Here is a 20,100-nt window from a genome sequence, read left to right on the forward strand (position 1 = left end):
GCTCCCTCTTCTCCATTCTTTGGCCATTGAATAAAGTCTGTGTTGTTTCAGTCTCAGCACGGGTTTTGTTATTGGCTGTGAGAATCCAACTGGAAGGAGAACCTCCTTGGCGGAGACAAGGGGTCTTGGTCCAAGCTACAACCCCGAGGAGAGTCCAGTTAGCCATTCTGGTAACAGAATGAGTTCCCTATGAGATATAGAGTGAAGGTGCCTGCTTTCCCTGGGACAGCCCCAGTTCATACCTGATTTCAAGGTGAGATTTTAAACTTTCACCCCTTTCACTCTCGAAAGTGTTCTGCTTTCTTTTTTTAAATTATTTGTTTATTTTTGACTGTGCTTGGTCATTGTTGCTATGCATGAGCTTTCTCTAGCTGTGGCAGCCAGGGGCTACTCTCTCTTTGCAGAGCACAGGTTTTAGGGCATACGGGCTCAGCAGCTGCAGCTCACAGGCTCAGCTGCTCCATGACATGTGGGGTCTTCCTGGACCAGGGATCAAACTCGTGTCCTGTGCACTGGCAGGTGGACTCTCAGCCACTGGGCCACCAGAGAAATCCAAAAGAGTTCTGGTTTGAACTGTAAGTTACCCTCTGCATTTTTCTTTTTGCTTTAGATGTATTTTATCTCAACTTTTATTAAACTTAATGCAAAGTAAGTATTCATTAACCTACCCTGCGTCCCTGGGTTCCGCTGGTGGCTCAGCTGGTCTGGGTTCAGTCCCCGGGTTGGGAAGATCCCCTGGAGAAGGGAAAGGCAATCCTCTCCGGTATTCTGGCCTGGAGAATTCCATGGACTGTATAGTCGATGGGGTCGCAAAGAGTCGGGCATGACTGAGCAGCTTTCACTTTCACTGCACTTTTCACCCTGCAGCCCTCAAATGAAAATAAGGGCCATAGTCATGGTGTTGCAGCTAAAGCTGGGAAAATGATAGTCAACTTATAGCTCATGAAAGGTTGGCCATCACTGATGAGACCAGTTTAGCCCTGAGAAAAGAGGTAAAATCCTTAATATATACATAAAAATATCTTATCTTAAACTTGAAGATATACAAATGTTTTCTCCTCTGCTCTCACTTTAATATCAGGGTTTGACAGTAGAACTTCCTGTTTTAAATTATCACATTAATCTCACATCCTCTTGCATGTTTCTAGACTGACCTCACAGGGGGCAGAGACCTCTGCTTGTCAGGTTTCATATTGCCACAGGCTCAGTGCTCAGAGGTCCTTTATAGAAAAAAACTGAACTCTTCTGACAAATTTCTTAGGAATTCTGAGCTTCTACGATTACCTAGGTGTCTTCTATGTATTTTAAGGCATTCAAGATCAAAACGAGATTTTTAAGTTAAACTTGTCTGTAGAAGCCCAAGTGCTCCTCAAAAATACCTGGGTTTGTAACTGAACTGAATTCCTACATTTCCCCGTCACTAAAAACCTGATTCCATGAAATCCCTAATGAACACGACTGCAAATATCATCTGGGATAGTAGCACTGGCCTTTGTTTTTTTTTGGCAGTGCTGGGTCCTTGCAGTGCGGAAGTTCTTCACTGCTATGCACAGGCTTCTCTAGTTGTGACATGTAGCCTTACTTGCCCTGTGGCGTGTGGGACCTTAGTTCCCTGACCAGAGATTGAACCTGTGTCCCTTGCATTGGAAGGTAGATTCTTAACCACTAGAACACCAGGGAAGTCCCAGCACTGACCTGACTCTTGGACAAAAAGTAGTAAAGGGGTTTCCCTGGTGGTGCAGTGGATAAGAATCTGCCTGCCAATGCAGGGCACACAGGTTTGATCCCTGGTCTGGGAAGATCCCACATGGCAAGGAGCAGCTGAGCCTGTGTGCCACAACTCCTGAAGCCTGCATGTTCTAGGGGCCTCCAGCTGCAACTAATAAGCCCCTGTGCCACAGGTACTGAAGTCCACGTGCCTAGAGCCCATGCTCTGCACGAAGGGAAGCCACCACGCAGGGAAGCCCGAGCACTGCGTCTAGTGTAGCCCCCACTCTCCACTAGAGAAAGCCCGTGTGCAGCAACGAAGACCCAGTGCAGCCAAAGATAAAAATAAATGATATAACTAATTAAAAAATGATCTAAAATTTCAGTAATGATCAGGTTAACAGTAGTATAAACTGGTGGTCTGCAGAGGGTCCCGTGATCGAGAACCCAGCTGTCTAACTGACAAGACATGGGAACTGCTCATAACATGAGAGTTGCTGATTTGTACAGTATCACTTACCAACCTGAAATCTTTCCAGCAGCTTCCCACTGTGTCTGGGATAAAGTCCAAGGATTCAAGTTTCTAGGATGTTTTGGGAGCCCTAAAGGACCTATCCCATCCCTTCGGGCTGATCTCCACCAAGTCCGCCTTCTTTGTATTTTCTCACAAGGCCCACACTCTCACACCCTCACGGTGGTCCCTCTGCTTGGAACACACTCCCTCAACAGACTAACTCCTAATCTGTCACCAGAAGGCACCACCTCTGGGAGGCCTTCCAGGTTGAAGAGAGGTGAGCAACCATCCCTAGCTAGAAGAGAAATCAGAATGTCCACCCCCCTCAAGGCAGGATTTGAACAAATACATTATTTTACTGCCAGAAAGTGAAATAAAAATGGAGATATGAGTTTTCTTATTTCCCTATTAAGCAGTTTAAAAGTAGTTACATTATGGTCATGGTCAAATATTCAAGATTGCACAGTGAAGAGTAAATCCCCCACTTCCACAGCCCCAGTCTTCCCTGAAGTCCCCACAGCTGTCAGTTTCCTGGGTGGTCTTCCAGGAATGTTCTACATATACGTAGGTATATAGAAGTCAGCGTGAGAGGGGTAAAGCGGGGACATGAGATCCACATAAGACACAGGTCCTGCACCTGAGAAACTCCCAGCCTTCTTAGGAAAGTAAGTCAGTACCAACCTGTTAGTTGGTACCGTGGAGCAGAATGTGGGAACCTACATGGTCCTCACTCAAGGCCACTTAGAGCCGCATTCAAGCCCAAGCCTGGGCTGATTTCATGAGCCATCACTATACGTAAGTAAACAGGATGCCACCCAGAAGTAGAATGAAGGCACACTTCCTAGTCTCAATCCTTATTAACAGCTTGAACACACATATTTTAATCTTTGTTTTGTAGAGTTCCAGCTCTTGAGCTTTTGAAGCTGGGATAGAGCTGAGTCTGGAGTTGGAAACCAGGGCGGCACAGGACAATAAAATTAGCCATGCATCATGCTTTCTTGCTTGAACTATAGTTACAAGTCATTACAGGAAAAACAAAAACACTCCATTAAACGGAAGCACTGTGATGAAACTCAAGCTCCAAAAACAGGAACCACGTAGAAATGTGACATCTTTTGATCAGCATCTCCACTTAAACCATCTGACAAGTGAGGAAACCCATGGAGGGAAAGTGACTTGCCTACGGTCACCAGGTTAGTTTAGACAAAATGAAAACTAGAGCGGGTGGTTCTGACTGGGTTGAGTACACTCTCCATAGCATGGCCTCCACTGACACAAAAGAACAACGTGAGTAGATTAATATCCTTCCCTGAGATGCATTCTGGGTCCTTTCTCTTACTTCAGGTGGGAACTGATGGGACAGTCAGGCTTGGAAGGCTAGGTCAGGGACTCAACTATACTACGTAACTAACTGTCAAGGTTCCTAGCTGGAATCCATTGACACGGAATGACTAAATTAAGCAGAAAATGTCTCAAAACGTTAGTGGACCATTCACAGAACCATCCAGTGCTTGAGAACTAGGCTCAAAGCTACACAGTCAGCAACGTCACCCCAAATGGAAATTCCTGTGTGTGCCATGGCCCCTCTGTGCCAGGAATCCAGATCTGCTTTGCTCTCTCCCACTGAGAGCGGGCATTCGCTGGGGGGGGGGGTCCCTGCTCATCCAGGCCATGCCAGCTCCCCATCAAAGCCTGGCACAGGCCCCTCTGATTGGTGGGTCTAAGCCACATGCCCAGGATCATGTTGCAAAGGGGAGGCTGAAAAAAGAGAAAATCTAGTATTGTTAGTTTCTCTAGTGGGAGGTAGGTGATTCCTTTTAATAAAACCATGCAGTGGAGAGTCCTCCAAACATACAATGCAGGAGACAAAGGTTCTATATCTGGGTCAGGAAGATTCCCTGGAGAAGGAAATGGCAACCCACTCCAGTATTCCTGCCTGACAATTTTCATGAACAGAGGAGCCTGATGGGCTACAGTCTAAAGAGTCCTGTGGGTGACTGAAAAAAGGAGAGAGTGGGGAGGGAGAAACGTCCTTCATCTATTGGAGCTGGAACACAAGGAAGATGGGACAGTTCCTGGAACTGGGGCTGAGGAGAGGAGAGCCCTCAGCAGGGACAGGGGTCATGTGGGTCTAGCTGAAAAGTGCAATTTGACTTTGTGGTACAGAAATGTGATGTGAGAGGCATAACTCCACGGTCCATACTGCCCCAGGACAAGAGTTGCCAAATGCAGATCACATGCTTGGGGAAACCGCAAACACGGGAAGAGAAATTGAGCAATCCCAAGGAGAAATGAAATCAGAATATGTTCCGGGAGGAAGGGAAGATTCATTTCTCCCTACCTTGGTTGAGAGATCATTTGAGAGTGAAGGAGGCGGAAGAGGCTAATGCATGTTAAGCACTCACTCTCCTTGAAGGCCAGGCAGGCAGGCACTGGACTGTAGTTGACATAACCTTTTGTAATATGGAGAAAACAATCACCCTGGAGGAAGAAAAGGAAATGGTACAATCTTGATAAGCTGGGCCGGGGTGGGGGTTGGGATCCGGAAAGACTCCTTTCCACTTCTCACACCCTCCTGGCTTCTTTCCCCCTCTCGCAAACCTCTCTTGGCAGGAGGAGGTGGGTTGGCAGGCTGGGGAGGGCTGCCTAAGCCCCGCCTCCTGCTTCCCTTCCGGCCAGCTGGCCAGCTGCAAGTACGGCTGTACAGCAGCCAGTGCCGCAGCGAGGCTCGAGGCTCGGGCTTCAGCACATCTTCGGGCCAGGCGGCTGGGGGGTGGGGTGTCTAATTCTGGAGATGCTGTTTCGAAGTTGGTCACTGCCTAGTTCTACGTCTGCGCATCATATGTGCCTTCTACGTCTACATCACTCAATCAAGACACATCAACTTTACACTTGGTCAATTCTCTGAAATTCAACTTAGGCAGAGTCACAAAAATTCACTGATAGTATTAAAAGGAGTCTTTAAATTTGTTTCTCATGACTGGGCCACACTGCCAGCCAAGCACTTCAATTTTCAAAATATAAATTTCTAATTGCCTTCCGAGTAGCACCATTGTAGCTCATTTTTTCTGTAGATCTGTACCAGTATTGTTGGTACCAATATTGTTGTTCAGTTGCTCATTCATGTCCGACTCTCTGCGACCTCACGGACTGCAGCACTCCAGGCTTCCCTGTCCTTCACTATCTCCCGAAGTTTGCTCAAACTCACGTCCACTGAATCGATGACGCCATCCAACCATCTTATCCTCGGTCGTACCAGTATAGAACATTAAAATAATTTGGTAAAGGGCAACATTAAAAATAGGCTGCAATTTTTGTAAGCCAAGGCACCAGGCCCTGCAAGCTGACTAATCTAAGACCAATTCCCAACACCCGTCTTCTTGGCCTCTTCCACCATATTGTCTGGGTGGGGAAATACTCTCTTTTCCAGACTTTCTTGAAGCTAAGAGTGCTACATGACGTTGTTCTAGCCAATAAAGCAGAAGCTGAAGAATTCTGAGGGTTTCTGGGAAAACTTTTGTTTCCTTAAATAGAACCAAAGCTGTTGGTGCTACCCACATTCATCCTCATTCCTGCCTTGAATGAGGCCATGATGCTTAAAACGGTAGTGACCATCCTGAGGGTTGGAGGTGGTGCATAGGCCCCAAAGCCAGCTTCTTAAAGATGATGAATTAGAAAGACAGAAATTGCTTGGGGCCCAGTGGAACCAATACCAGCATCATCTCCAGACTTCTTATAGTGCCAGGAAACAAATTCATTTCTTTGAACACAATAAATCAGGTTTCAGGGACTTCTCCGGTTGTCCAGTGGTTAAATCTCTGTGCTTCTACCGAAAGGGGCATGGGTTCCATCCCTGGTCAGGGAACTAAAATCCCTCATGCTGTGAGGCATGGCAAAAAAAAAGAAAAAAAAAAATTAAAAATAAAAATAAAAAAAATCAGGTTTTAGGTTATGGGTAGCTTAAAGCATTTCTGCCTGATGCTCTCTATTTTGGCACTTCTTCATTTTTGAATGTAGTAGAAGAGCTGTCAAAAAGTGGAAATGGTTGGGGTCTTTCTTAAACCCTTAAAGTCCCTGGCGTGGGTGTTTTGGTTTCATGGACTTTTCCATTTCCCAGGATGCTTCCTTTTCCTGAGCAGTAAGAGGAATCCTGGTTACACTGCAAATGTATTTATTTTTCTCCCTCCTCCTGGGCAACTCCATTTCCTAGTTCTGAGCCTCATTCCTGGTTTTACCACCAGGATGGATCTCCCCAAGTGTGCCCTTGCTCCCCATCTCCCCTTCATCTGCTCCTTCAGGCCTGCTCAGGACCCCTGGAATTGATATCTTTAACTGGACCATGGGCTGCCAAGGAACCTCTATAAAATGACAAGCCAGCACTAGGAAGCCCTGCTTCCTAGGTTGTTTTGCTTGTGTGAAACAGCAAAATAAAATATTTACACAGTTCAGTTGATAATTTATATGTATTATTTTGTATTCTTTATTAAAATTTTCTTTTAGAAACAGTTGCCTTTGGGAAGATCCATTCTTCTGACTATGGAAAGAAACGTAAAAAGTAACTTTTGAAACATTTCAAGCACTTGGTCTCCCACCTGTGGGCCCATTGTGTTTGTGGGATCTTAATTCCCCCAACCGGGAATGTAGGGAATGCCCCCTATGTAGGAAATGCAGAGTCTTAACCACTCGATTGCCAAGGAAGTCCCCAGTCATTTCATTGAAAACTCTTTTTATGCCTTTGCTGGAGACCAAATTACTATGATGCTAAAAGAAGCTTAACATCCAATCAGTATGCCCCGTGAATAGTACAGTGTTCCTGGGTATTCTCATCTTCCTGGGCTTAGTATAGAGGAAATTGCTTACCTACACAGAAATCGTATAACTGTACTTACCAGATATTTTCCCAATCAAGAAACAGTCTTTATGGTTGAAAAAAAAAAAAAGCACATTTACATGCTTGGTTAAATATCTGTCTAATTAGACAAGACACCAAAATACCTAACACTCTAGGTCAATACCAGACACCAGACAAACCTAATTAGATTGCAGTTGCCTTGTAAACTCATTTGAACTTAATGTTCAATTGTTGATCTTTTCAGGACCTTTCTGCTCCCCCTTAGGGTTTTCCCAACTGGAGCTCATCCTGGCAGCATCCTGGTTGACACTGGAGGTGGACTGAATCCTGCCCACAGGTGTGTTTTGTCGAGGCTGTACCATGTTTTAGGAAAATTGAGATACATCCAATTAAGTAGAATTGATGGATTACAAGAGATTTTATCTTCTTACAGAGACAAACTGAAATATTACTAGAAGAATAAAAACAAAAACAAAAGCTTTATGGGACTTCCCTGGTGGTCCAGTGGTTAAGAATCTGCCTTGCAATGCAGGGGACGTGGATTTGATCTTGGGTCAGGAATTAAGATCCCACATACCTCAGAGAAACTAAGCCTGCGTGCCGCAAGTAGAGAGCCCGTGTGTGTGTGTGTGTGTGTGTGAAGTTGCTTCTGGCGTGTCCAATTCTTTGTGACCCTATGGAATGTAGCCTGCCTGCGGGGCTCCTCTGTCCATGAGATTCTCAGGGCAAGAGCACTGGAGTGGGTTGCCGTGCCCTCCTCCAGGGGATCTTCCAGACCCAGGGATCGAACCTGTGTCTCTCATGTCTTCTGCCTTGGCAGTGGAGAAGGAAATGGCAGCCACTCTAGTATTTTTGCGTAGAGAATCCTGTGTACAGAGGAGCCTGGGGCTGCTGTCCATAGGGTCGCACAGAGTTGGACACTACTGAAGCGACTTAGCATGCATACGTGCATTGGAGAAGGAAATGGCAACCCACTCCGGTAATCTTGCCTGGAGAATCTCAGGGACAGAGGAGCCTGGTGGGCTGCTGTCTATGGGATCGCACAAAGTTGGACACGACTGAAGCGACTTAGCAACAGCAGCTGCATTGGCAGGCGGGTTCTTTATCACTAATGCCACGTGGGCCAGGCACTGCAGCAAAAGATCCTGAGGGCTGCAACTGAGACCCAGTGCAGCCAAATAGATAAATGAAGATAAATACATCATGATGATCATTCCGTATGAGTATTTAATGCATGCTTATTTCTTTTAGCGTCTCTAGAGTGTCCCACTGTATGAATGAAGCATAATTAATTAAATCAGTCCACTATTGTGGGGTGTATAACTGGTTGGAATTTTCTTTTTCTTCAGAGTAGAAGCTGGCTTACATACTTCTAGTCATACAACTTTAGACAAGTTACCTAACCTCTCTGAACTTGAGTCCCATCATTTGTAAAACAGGAATTAAAAAAAAGTCCCCCCTTCACCCCTCACAAGGTAATTGGAAGAATTAGAGATCAGTAGTACTCTTGCCTGGAGAATCCCATGGACAGAGGAGCCTGGTAGGCTGCAGTCCATGGGGTCGCTAAGAGTCGGACATGACTGAGCAACTTCACTTTTCACTTTCATGCATTGGAGAAGGAAATGGCAACCCACTCCAGTGTTCTTGCCTGGAGAATCCCAGGGACGGTGGAGCCTGGTGGGCTACTGTCTATGGGGTCACACAGAGTCGGACACAACTGAAGCGACTTGGCAGCAGCAGCAGCAGGTAAAGCAAATGGGGCTTCCCTCATAGCACAGTAGGTAAAAGAATCTGCCTGCAACGCGGGAGACCTGGGTTCAATTCCTGGGTTGTGAAGATCCCCTGGAGAAGGAAATGGCAACCCGCGCCAGTATTCTTGCCAGGAGAAGCCTATGGACGGAAGAGCCTGGCAGGCCACAGTCCATGGGGTCTCAAGGGTCGGACTCGACTAAGGTAAAGCAAATAGCACAGAGTCTTCAGTAGGCCGTGCTGGGTCGTATTTGTTCCCTTCCTTTTCACCATAATGCCTCTCCAGAATCTGTCCCTGCCCTGGGGAAGGGCTTTCCTCTTTCCAGTCCCACACTGGTATCTGGCTTCACCTCCTGGCTCAACAACAGGCAGCTCTGACCAGAAGCAAGGACTCCAGCGTGCTCTCCAGGGGAACCTGCTCTGTGCAGGGGCTCTAGGACTGCTTCTCACGCCCTCGTGTTGTCACGCATTCGCCGCAGGGCCAGCCTGGGCTGCTTGCCTTCCCCGACACTGACCTAGTTGGCAAGGACTGCAGAGAAAAGGCAGGCCCCAGGCCTGGCACACCCGAGGGATGTTACCACAGAGCAAACACGAGTTTGCTGGCTGGGTGGATTCCAGGCAACAGGGAGATAAACAGACTAAAGGCAAACAGCAGAGAAATCCCCGCCATGCGAGCAGAGAAGGCTTTCTGCTGCCTCTGTGTGGGGTTGGTCTACCTATCCACCTAATAAATAAAACAGCTTTACTGACATATAATTAGTATACCCTGCAATTCACCCATTTACAGTGTGCAGCTCAATGGGTTTTCTATATTCAAGAGTCGTAGGGAATTCCCTGGTGGTCCAGTGGTTAGGACTTCATGCTTTCACTGCCAAGGACCTGGGCTCAATTCCTGGTCAGGGAATTAAGATCCCACAAGCTGCAAAACATGGCCAAGAAAAAGAATTGTGCGACCAATGTCATAGTTTTAGATTACTGTCATCATCTTAAGAAGAAATACCATGCCCATCAGCAGTCACTACCTCCTCTTCCTAGGTATCTACTTCCTGGAGTCCCAGGCAACCGCTAATCTGCTTCCTGTATTCATGAATTTGCCTATTCTGAACATTTCATATAAATGGAATCCTGTAATATGCAGTTTTATGAGGTCTTCAAGGGTCACCTATATTGTAGCATGAATCACTACTTTATTGCAGGTGGCCCTGCAACAGAAGATGCCTCCACAATGAGAAGACCTTGCACCGCACCGAAGACCCAGAGCAGCCAAAAATCACCAAAACTAAACAAAACAGAAACAACGGGCACCGGTGAGAAGGGAGACTGGAATTATGGTAGCTTTGTGGAGGAGATGATGTTTAGGTTGATCTTGAAGAATAAGTATGAGCCTATCAGGTCATAGAAGAGTTAATAGTATGTGTAAGACTGTAGAGGCATAACAGAGCAGAGTGACCTCCTCCCATGCCTCTAGAATGAACGGCTGTAGGAGGTGAATCCATGAATTCCTATAAGGGCATCTGATTCTGGCCCATCTTTAGGTTCAGAGTGGATGTGCTGAGCAAAAGGACAGGGCTAGGGAAGAGAGTTCACTCCCATAGCAGGGTGGGGCTGTCTAAGAGTCCAGCCTTATTCCTTAATTCTGAAGGTACACACTGGACTGGATCCAGCCCATGCACAAACCTTTAGAAGGAGCATCATTCTACCTCCTGTCAAAGAGTCAGGGAGAGGGACTGTAAATGAAGAGAGGGGTGGCTGTGGCACCAAAAAGGGGGTTGGTGGGGGTGGGAGGGAGGGAACTCAGAAGACACACGGTGCTTGTTCTACGCTTCTGTTTGTCCTTCCATCTTGCCTAGTGTCTACAGACTTGTAATGAGTAACTAAATCAGTGACGTCAAAGCTTAACTCTTGGTATAAAACAGGTACTCCCCTTCAGTCCTGAGTGCCAAAACATATCCCATTGCCCCCGGACCCTGTCCTCTGTAAGCTAGTAGGTGGCCTATCACAGTTTTCCAGAAGTTCCAGGCGAACTGCCAGCTGGTCGTGAACTGAGCCCCTGCTGCCCATTTCTGAATTCGACCTGCTGCCCTAGATGTGTGTTGCAGCTTCAGAGTCTGATGTGTTGGTCCAGAAGCTCTCTGCTGTAAGTCACTCAAAGCTCAACTCAAAATGGCTTAAACAATAACGAAAAGTATATTCACAGAAGAAGGATTTTGGAGGTTAGGTGGTGTCAGAATTGGTGAACTTAACAGCAAAATTGGGTCATCAAGGACCTCAGCTCTTGCCACTCATCTTCAAGGTACTGGCCTCTCCCCCATCAATGTCAAAGGTCAGCTCCCCTTATGGTCCTAATATGGGTGTGCGGCTCCGCGCTTCACACTACAGACATCACGACTAGAGTCAGAAAAAGGCTAATTCTTGCCATTCACCTCTCTTCAGGAGCAAAGAACTTCCCCAAAGTCCTCAGCAGGCTTCCTCTCACATCTTCACGCCTGGCATGGCTTCATATGCCCATAGGGCAGGCAAAGGGAACAGACGACTATGATTTGCTTAGATTCTGGACAATCAGCATTCCACCTCTGGGGCTTGAGAGGAAGCCAGCCTCCCCTGAAGCTACCACCACCTGATAACCTCATTAAAGCTGAGGTCTTCTGGGTAAGCAACAATCAATACTTGCCACATACAGGTCTCTGGTGGGCGCTGCATATGTTTATAGGCTTTCTGAGGAGGACAGACCTTGGGATTTTTTTTTTGTGTGTGTGTGTGTGGCTGCTCTTAACTGCAGCATGCAGGATCTTTTTAGTTGTGGTATGTGGGATCTATTTCCCTGACCAGGGATCGAACCTGGGATGCCTGCATGGGGAGTTCAGAGTCTTAGTCACTGGACCACCAGGGAAGTCCCACATTCGCATTGATGGTTATCTGCATAAAGTAAAATTGTTTTACTACTGCAAGTTCTATTTGGCTCTTTTTCAATAGCCCTTGCTCTTTACTCAGAGTTTTAACTGTCCCTTTTATTTCTTGAATGTCCCAGCTCTGACTGGGTCAACATCAGTTGTTTTTGCAAGTCTGATTCTGCATTTGTATCCTGTAATGATGTCTTGTTTCTGATGTCTTGTTTCCTTATGTGTTTATTGATCTTCTCAATTTTCTTCTAATTTATCTGCAGAAATTTTTTGAGTCCAAAGATTAACGTGGGTGCTTTTCTTTTCTTTTCTTTTTTTTGACACGTTATCGGTGGGATCTCAATTCCCCGGTGAGGGATTGAACCAAGGCCACCACACTAAAAGCCTGGAATCCTAGCCTCTAGGCCACTAGGAAATTCCCGAATGTGGATTCTTTCAGAAAGAATCTGTATTTGTTTCTATCAGGCTCTGGCGAACACGGTCTGGCAAGGACAACTGAATATCCTCAGCTTGAGGTTTTGAAGTTCAGGCTGCAATTGTTTGTGAGAACCAGCTTGGGTTTAAGATTTCTTGTGCATGCATGCGTGCTAAGTTGCTTCAGCTGTGTCTGATTCTTTGCAACTCTATGGACTGTAAGACCGCCAGGCTCTTCTGCTCATGGGATTCTCCAGGCAAGAATACAGGAGTGGGTTGCCATGCCCTCCTTCAGGGGATCTTCCTGACCCAAGGATCAAACCCATGTCCCCTGCATTGGCAGGTGGGTTCTTTGGACAGAGGAACCTGGCAGTCTACAGCCCATGGGGTGGCAAAGAGTCAGACAAGACTGAGGGACTCACACCTTTACCACTAGTGCCACCTGGAAAACCCTAAGTGTTCTCAGGGGCAGGGTTAAGAGGAGTTCCTCACTATTCTCCATGCCAAGATTTAACATAGGCTATTTGCCTGTAGACTGCTGGGGGTGTGGTGGCATTTTTAATTCATCTTACCTTGATGGTATGGACCTTTGGGATTTTGTATTTGTGAGGGACTCTCCTATTAAAATCCTCACATTCTGCAGACCCCAGAGCCTCTTGGCAAGCCCTCAGGGTCCAAGCTGCCTTCAGTGTTCTTTGCGTCTAGCCTGAGGATTTCTAACTTTCTGCCAGCTCACAGATATATTCAAGATGATATTGTTCCTGTTTCACTGTAATAATTAGGAGAATTATCCTAATTGGGATATCCTAACTGTGGGAGAATCAGTAGTTAGCTAGTCTGCCATGTTACCAGACATGCAAGCCTTTTTTCTAGTTCTAAATTCAGATTCATCAATTAACAAAAATTATGAAAGAAAGATGAAAGATGAAGTAGCCCTTTGAGGCGGGGGCGGTGGGGGGGGTGGTGGGGAGGGGGAACAACTTGTGTTAAATTTATATTTTTAACAGACAATTGGTCCACATGGTACAGCACTCAAATGGTACCCTAGGACATGTAGTCTATTTGGCCAGTAAAGTCTCCTTCCTCCACTTCCCAACCCAGCAGTCCCTCATTTCCTTTCACTTCCAGAGATCCTCTCTACATATTTTGAAATCACACATATTCTTCCCTTACTTCATCCTCTTTTTTAAAATGGGAGGTTATTTTTCACCCAACAATAAATCTTGGAAATTGTTCCCACCTGCTACATAGAGTTTCCATCCTGTTTTTTATTATTATTTTATTTATCCATGGCTGGGCCAGGTCTTTGCTGTGGCTCAGGCTTTTCTCTAGTTGGGGAGAGCTGGGGCTACTCTCTAGTTTCCGTGTGTAGGCGTCTCATTGCAGAAGCTTCTATTGCAGAGCACCAGCTCTAGGATGTGTGGGCTTCAGTAGTCGTGGTGCATGGGCTGAGTCGCCCTGAGGTATGTGGAGTTCTCCTGGACCAGGGTTCAAACCTGTGTCCCCTGCATTGCAAGGCAGATTCTTAACCACTGGACCACCAGGGAAGTTTACTTTTTCATCCTTTTGCATGGTTTCATAATATTCTAAGATACAGATAGCAAACCCTAGTTAAGCAAGCCCCTACTCATGGATATTGAGGTTGTTTCCAGGCTTTTAAATCGTATGGCAATGAATAACCTGGTGCATCAATCATTTTATGCTCTGTGAATATACCTGCAAGGAAAATTCATGAGGAATTGCTGAGTCAAAGAGCAGGCGCATTGGCAGTTTTGCTAGAGATTACTGTATCACTCTTCATAGAGGCTGTAACAATTTGTAGTTCCTTCCAACATCAACCTACAATGTGTGCTAACAGCACTGCGATCTTTGTCAAGCTGATAGATTAAACACTGAAATAGGTAGCCATTCCCTTCTCCAGGGGCTCTTCCTAACTCAGGGACTGAACCTAGGTCTCCTGAATTGCAGGCAGATTCTTTACCCTCTGAGCCACCAGGGGAGCACAGATTAAACACTATATCTGATAAACAAGAAACAAACTCGTTGGCATCCTGGAAAAGTAACTAGTAGGCAAGGTGCCTGAGAAAATACTGTGATCCGTGATGACACAGAAAGCAAGCCCACCAAGTCAACTCCTAGGATCTTCGAATAGATTGGGTTAAATAGACTGGATTAAACATTGGAATTACTGGACTTGCCTTGTCCTCCAGCAGCTAAGACTCCACACTTCCAATGCAGGGGGCCCAGGTTCAATCCCTGGTCAGGGAACTAGATCCCACATGCTAAACTAAAGAGCTTGCATGCCGCAACTAAGATCCCGAATGCCCTCAAGAGGGGCAGAAAAAAAAAAAAAAGAAGTCTCAAAGAATCTTGGCAAAGAATCCTATCTGACTGAGTCAGATAGAAGATTAAAAAAAAAAAATTCTAGTCTTCCTTCCTAAAGCAAATTCTGATTAAAAAAAGACAAAAACCCAAGTATCCAAAGTCAACTAAGTACAGAAAGTTTATGGCAAAAGAATTTCCCTGTGTCCCACCAGGAAGAGGAATGTTTATAATCTCTGCACATGGCTAACATAGTTACCCTAAGAAATAGCTTCCTTCGTTTTAATTTCTATTAGGTGAGAAAGCGTAAGGGATTTTTCTAGACCATGGCTATTTCAGTAGAATTTTCTGTGATCTAGAAATGCTTTATATCTAAGTCATTGACATAGAAGCCACTGGCCACAGGTGGCTACTGAGCCCCTGAAATGTGGCCAGTGTGACTGAGGCATTAAATTTTCAATTGTATTAAATTTTACTTAATTTAAATGGAAATAGCCACAGGTGGTTAATGCCTACCATATTGGACTGTATAGTTCTAGGGAGACTAGTTTAGAATTTTCTTTTGCCCAATTGTTGCTATTCAGTCTCTGAGTCACATCGGACTCTTTGTGACCCATGGGCTGCAGCATGCCAGGCTCCTCTGTCCTCCACTGTCTCTCTTGGAGTTTGCTCAGATTCATGTCCATTGAGTCGGTGACGCTATCTAACCATCTCATCCTCTACTGCCATCTTTTCCTTTCGCCCTCAATCTTTCCCAGCTTCAGAGGGTCGGCTCTTCCCATGCCCATTGCTTACTGGGTCAGGATACCCGTGACTGCAACGTCTGGACACAAATGGAGTTGTCATGTAAACTTCCCTCCAGATTTCTTTTCTCTGCTCGGTGCCTATTTCCTCCTCGAGATTGCTGAACTTCTAGCTCTTCTCCTCAGGCTCTCCCCACATCATGCCCCTTCTGATCTTCCCCAACCCCTCCCACTTCTGGTTCATTTCCTTATCTCTCCATCTTTTTGTTCACCAGACCATCTTGGCTATGCCTAGGAGGCTTCCTCTTCAAAGCCAGTCATGCTCTGCAAGATATGTTCTCAAATACCTTTCATTCCCTGTGAGAAATTATGTACTGAGCTCAAAAAGGAATATTTCGTTCTCCTCAGTACTCTACACTTCACCTTATTCAATAGCGTGGTTTTCTTCTTGAGTGCTATGTTCCTTCCCGTTGTGTTATAAGAGGTTTTCATAGTTTCCATGTTGGTTTTTTCCTACCTTTCAACCTTTGAAAATTGAGAGATTTATCTAAACATTCTATAAGGCCCTGAAATGGGTCACGTGATCCTCTTGGGATCCCATCATGCGCACGCGGTCTCTCTCATCCTCCCCACCCCTCCCAGATGCAGCATTGAGACTCTTCTTAATTTGAAAGCCTCTTTGATCTTCAGCCTAAGGGTAGAAGAAAGGGGCTCCAGGGCTGTAGACTGATGGGCAGATATTGTCATCCTAGATATTTGATGATGCACTTGGGCCAGCTCTCTCTGATGACTCTGTAACTACCCTGGGGGCCCCAGGTCCCAGGTAGAGTCTAGCTTGTTGTTGTGGCCACCAACTCAGGGGGGCAGACCCCCCCACCTTCTTTATGGGGGTAGTCACTTGTCACCTTGGACTTCATGCACAACTGTTTTTTAAAGGGAAAAGGGATTACAAGTGGAGTGATGACTTGGGGCCAATTTTTACCTTTAATTTTCTGTCCTTTCTAATTAGAAGAGTCAGTGGGATCCAGAATCACCAATTATTCAAGGACTCTGCTTCCCGTGGGGAAGGAGAGTAAAAGTCAAGTTGTTTTTCCTTCATTGCAGACTATTTGCTATGGTCCAGTAGAAAATCTTCAGTGATGTCCTTTTCTGGTTGTAATAGTGATACTCTGTTACTTATGTTTCATCTCTTTCTTTGAGATGGTATGGAATTAGATGTTGGCCTTCAAGGTCACCATCTTGCCCAAAAGATCTAGAAATTTCTTTTTTTTCCCTCTAATTCATAGCAAAGCCCTTTAAGTTTAAATCAGATACTCTCAACATGTTGAGTTTTGACCGTGTCTGCAGAAAAGGCCTACTCAAATAAATATTATCATAATCTAATTGCTATAGCACACAGGGAGACAGGATATCATTGCCTCTATTTTCAAGATAATCTTTGGATTTCTTTACTCATGTTCTGTTAGAGGGAAAAAATCAGCTTAGAGAAATCTGAACACTTCCCAAAAATAATACCCAGCTGAAAATTCCTTTTGTTAGTTTTCTCAGGAAGCAGAGCAAGCCTTTCCATTTCCTAGCGGGTCCCTCGAAGGTCAAAAGAACAGGGAATGTTTGTAAAGGCATCTTGTTTGCTTTTGTTCCCACCAGCTCCTAGATCCCCTGGGAACACCAGACTCTAACAAACAAAACAATCTAAGGACAGGAAGAACCAGCAGGCACCTTTTAGGTGAAATACACTGCAGCCAGAACATTGATCTGGGGACAGCTTTGCAGGAAGCTGGTGTTTTGAACTTGGACATTTTCTGTTTGGTAACCAAAATCCAGGGGAAAAAAGAAAAAGAAAAACTTCTCCCAGTAAACATAAATGAAGTGACATTTGGAGATGGCATTGGTAGACAGATAAAAGATGAGTTTCCATTTGGTAAGCCAAGGGCTACACATCACACAAAGTCCATGACAGAGTGTCCCACATGGCTATACACCTAAATTAAGTCACAAGCGGAGTTCCGGAATTCTGTCGACACCAGAGTGAGTTTGGGAATAATCTAAAGAAACTTTCTTAGTGTTTCCCTGGACGGTCATCTCTAATACTGTTGCCGAACATTTACACACCTCAGTTCCTGACTGGCCCCACCTGTTCTGACATTATTATCCACAGCACACATTTTCTCATGTCTTTATGTGAATTTGTAAAGCCAGAGTTGACATTGTGACTTCTGCTTCCTGTTGTTACTCAATTTGGAGAACTAGGGATACAGGGTGTGTGTGTGTGTGTGTGTGTGTGTGTGTGTGTGTATCAAATAACAAAAGAGCTGAGCTGCCTCTAGCAAAAAGGCCATCAAAAGAGAAGCATGTCACTCTGGGATTAGTGGCAAAATTGGTCTAAATGGGTGTGATTGCAAAGTTTCTATTCTATTAGGTCATGTTTCCCCAGCCTGTTGCATATATAAGAAATCTATGTTCTGCCATATTTTAGAATCTTATTAATAATTGAACAGCATCATTTTAAATAATACTAATAAACATACTTTAAACATTTAAAGCTATAACTGAGATGTAAAAAAATATGAAAATATAAGGGAAATAAATTCTGTACACACAAAAAATTAAAGTGGTCTTACAATAACATTCATCATAACTTCTTTAGCAAAATCATCAATAAATTTTGCAACTTCCAGTTGTTTGAGCTACTACGTAAAGTATGAACCCTGTGCTCAGTCATGTCTGATTCTTTGTGGCCCCACGGACTATAGCCTACTAGGCTCCTCTGTCTGTGGGATTTTCCAGGCAAGACTACTGGAGTGGGTTGCTGTTTTCCCTTCTTCAGTGGATCTTCTGGACCCAGGGATAGGAACCCATGTCTCCTATGTCTCCTGCATTGGAAGGCCAATTCTTTACCACTGAGCCGCCTGGAAAACCCATGTAAAAAGTCCTCTGTTAAATATTGTTACTCTTTCTGATCATTTTCTCCAGACTTCCCTGATGATATGAATCACCGGCACAACAGAAGTGGACCAGCACGCAGGATCTGAGGCTCAGGGTGGCAGAGTGAAAGTGAAGTGAAGTCGCTCAGTCCTGTCCGACTCTCCGCGACCCCATGGACTGCAGCCTACCAGGCTCCTCCATCCATGGGGTTTTCCAGGCAGGGTGGCAGAGAGCAGCCTGTAATTCCAACAGCCACCAACTCTGGTTATGCCTCAGTGTTTCTCGCTTTTGTCCTTTGCTCTCAACACAAAACGTGACTAAGAACAATGTCTTGAAGTATGTGAGCTGGTCAAGAACAGACAGTAAAGAGGGATGTTTCCTAGTGTGCAGGAGACAATTTAGGGAAGAGAAAGGCCAAGCTGATTGAGTTGTCAAATTCTTCCTCTCAGGTAGCAACAGATTGTTACTTAATCAGTTATTTCTCAGAAGTGCTGAGTTCTACCTTCTGTTTCTCTTGTGTTCTAATTTGGGGTCCTAGAGGTACTCACAAATTAGCCAAACAGCACAGGATTCAAAACAGTTGTATGTGCTGGATGAAAGGCATTTTAAAAAATTAATTAACTTATTTCAATTGGAAGCAAATTACTTTATACTATTGTAGTGGTTTTTGCCATTCATTGACATGAATCAGCCATGGGTGTACATGTGTTCTCCATCCTGAACCCCCCTCCCACCTCTCTCCCCATCCCATCCCTCAGGGTCATCCCAGTGCACCGTCCCTGAGCACCCTGTCTCATGCATCAAACCTGGACTGGTAGTCTATTTCATATATGGTAATATACATGTTTCAGAGCTATTCTCTTAAATCATCCCACCCTCAACTTCTCCCACAGGGTCTAAAAGTCTGTTCTTTACATCTGTGTCTCTTTTGCTGTCTCACATATAGAGTAATTGTTACCATCTTTCTAAATTCCACATATATGCATTAATATACTGTACTGGTATTTTTCTTTCTTACTTACTTCACTCTGTATAATAAACTGCAGTTTCATCCACCTCATTAGAACTGATTCAAATGCATTCTTTTTAATAGCTGTGTAATATTCCATTGTGTATATGTACCACAGCTTTCTTATCTACTTGTCTGCTGATGGACATCTAGATTGCTTCCATGTCCTAGCTATTGTAAACAGTATAAAAAATTCACTTTTCAAATACATCTAAATACAGAATATATGTGAAGTGTAATATTGCTACTTGACAAACATGGATGTTATTCTAGAAAAGCATAGATTTTTTCTTTAAATTTTACCCTCTGATCCCCATCATTTTAAAAATAAAAATAGTTAATAAGATTTAATTAAATTTGCAAAGCCCAATACGTGTTTTGACTTTATTTAATTTCCATCTAAAATTTTTATATTCATGAAATTTAATTGTATCACACTTTAATTCTAACAGATAGCATTAAGTATTTTTTAAAAAATATTTATTTGGCTGTGCCACATCTTAGTAGCAGTATGTGTGTAAGATCTTTAATTGTGGCATGCAAATTCTTAGTTTTGGCATGTGAAATCTAGTTCCCTGACCAGGAATTGAACCCCCATCCCTAGGATTGGGATCAGGAGTCTTAGCCATTGGACCACCAAGGAATAATAATAAGTATTTTAGAACTAAAATAAGTACTTAGAAAATTTATGAAAAGTAACCATTTTATTTTACACTTATTTTATTTTTTGATAATTTATATTCAAAGTTTTTGTACTTGGGATATAATAAAAAGGCGTTTTTTAATCTTTTATATCATTACTGTCCATGGAACACAATTATGTGAAAAACTTTGATAGTCACATTAGTGTAATAATTTTGTTGAAATGAAGGTACAAAGTACAAAAAATAAATTTCATGAGATAAGTATATAATAACTTACAAAGGATGCTCAGTTTATTTCTCTCCCAAACATCCCTGATGCAT

At 44.3% G+C, this 20,100-nt stretch overlaps 1 long non-coding RNA gene across 1 annotated transcript; it reads left to right on the forward strand.

Annotated features, from left to right (window-relative positions):
• The first annotated feature begins 3,360 nt into the window (after window positions 1-3,360).
• Window positions 3,361-19,505, forward strand: LOC138447266 (uncharacterized). The gene is made up of 3 exons (XR_011259759.1): window positions 3,361-3,508; window positions 7,318-7,410; window positions 18,175-19,505. It is a non-coding gene; the product is annotated as an uncharacterized lncRNA (long non-coding RNA).
• The last annotated feature ends 595 nt before the right edge of the window (window positions 19,506-20,100 follow it).

This window comes from Ovis canadensis, chromosome 11 (assembly GCF_042477335.2).
Source record: "Ovis canadensis isolate MfBH-ARS-UI-01 breed Bighorn chromosome 11, ARS-UI_OviCan_v2, whole genome shotgun sequence".
NCBI classification, from domain to species: domain Eukaryota; kingdom Metazoa; phylum Chordata; class Mammalia; order Artiodactyla; family Bovidae; genus Ovis; species Ovis canadensis.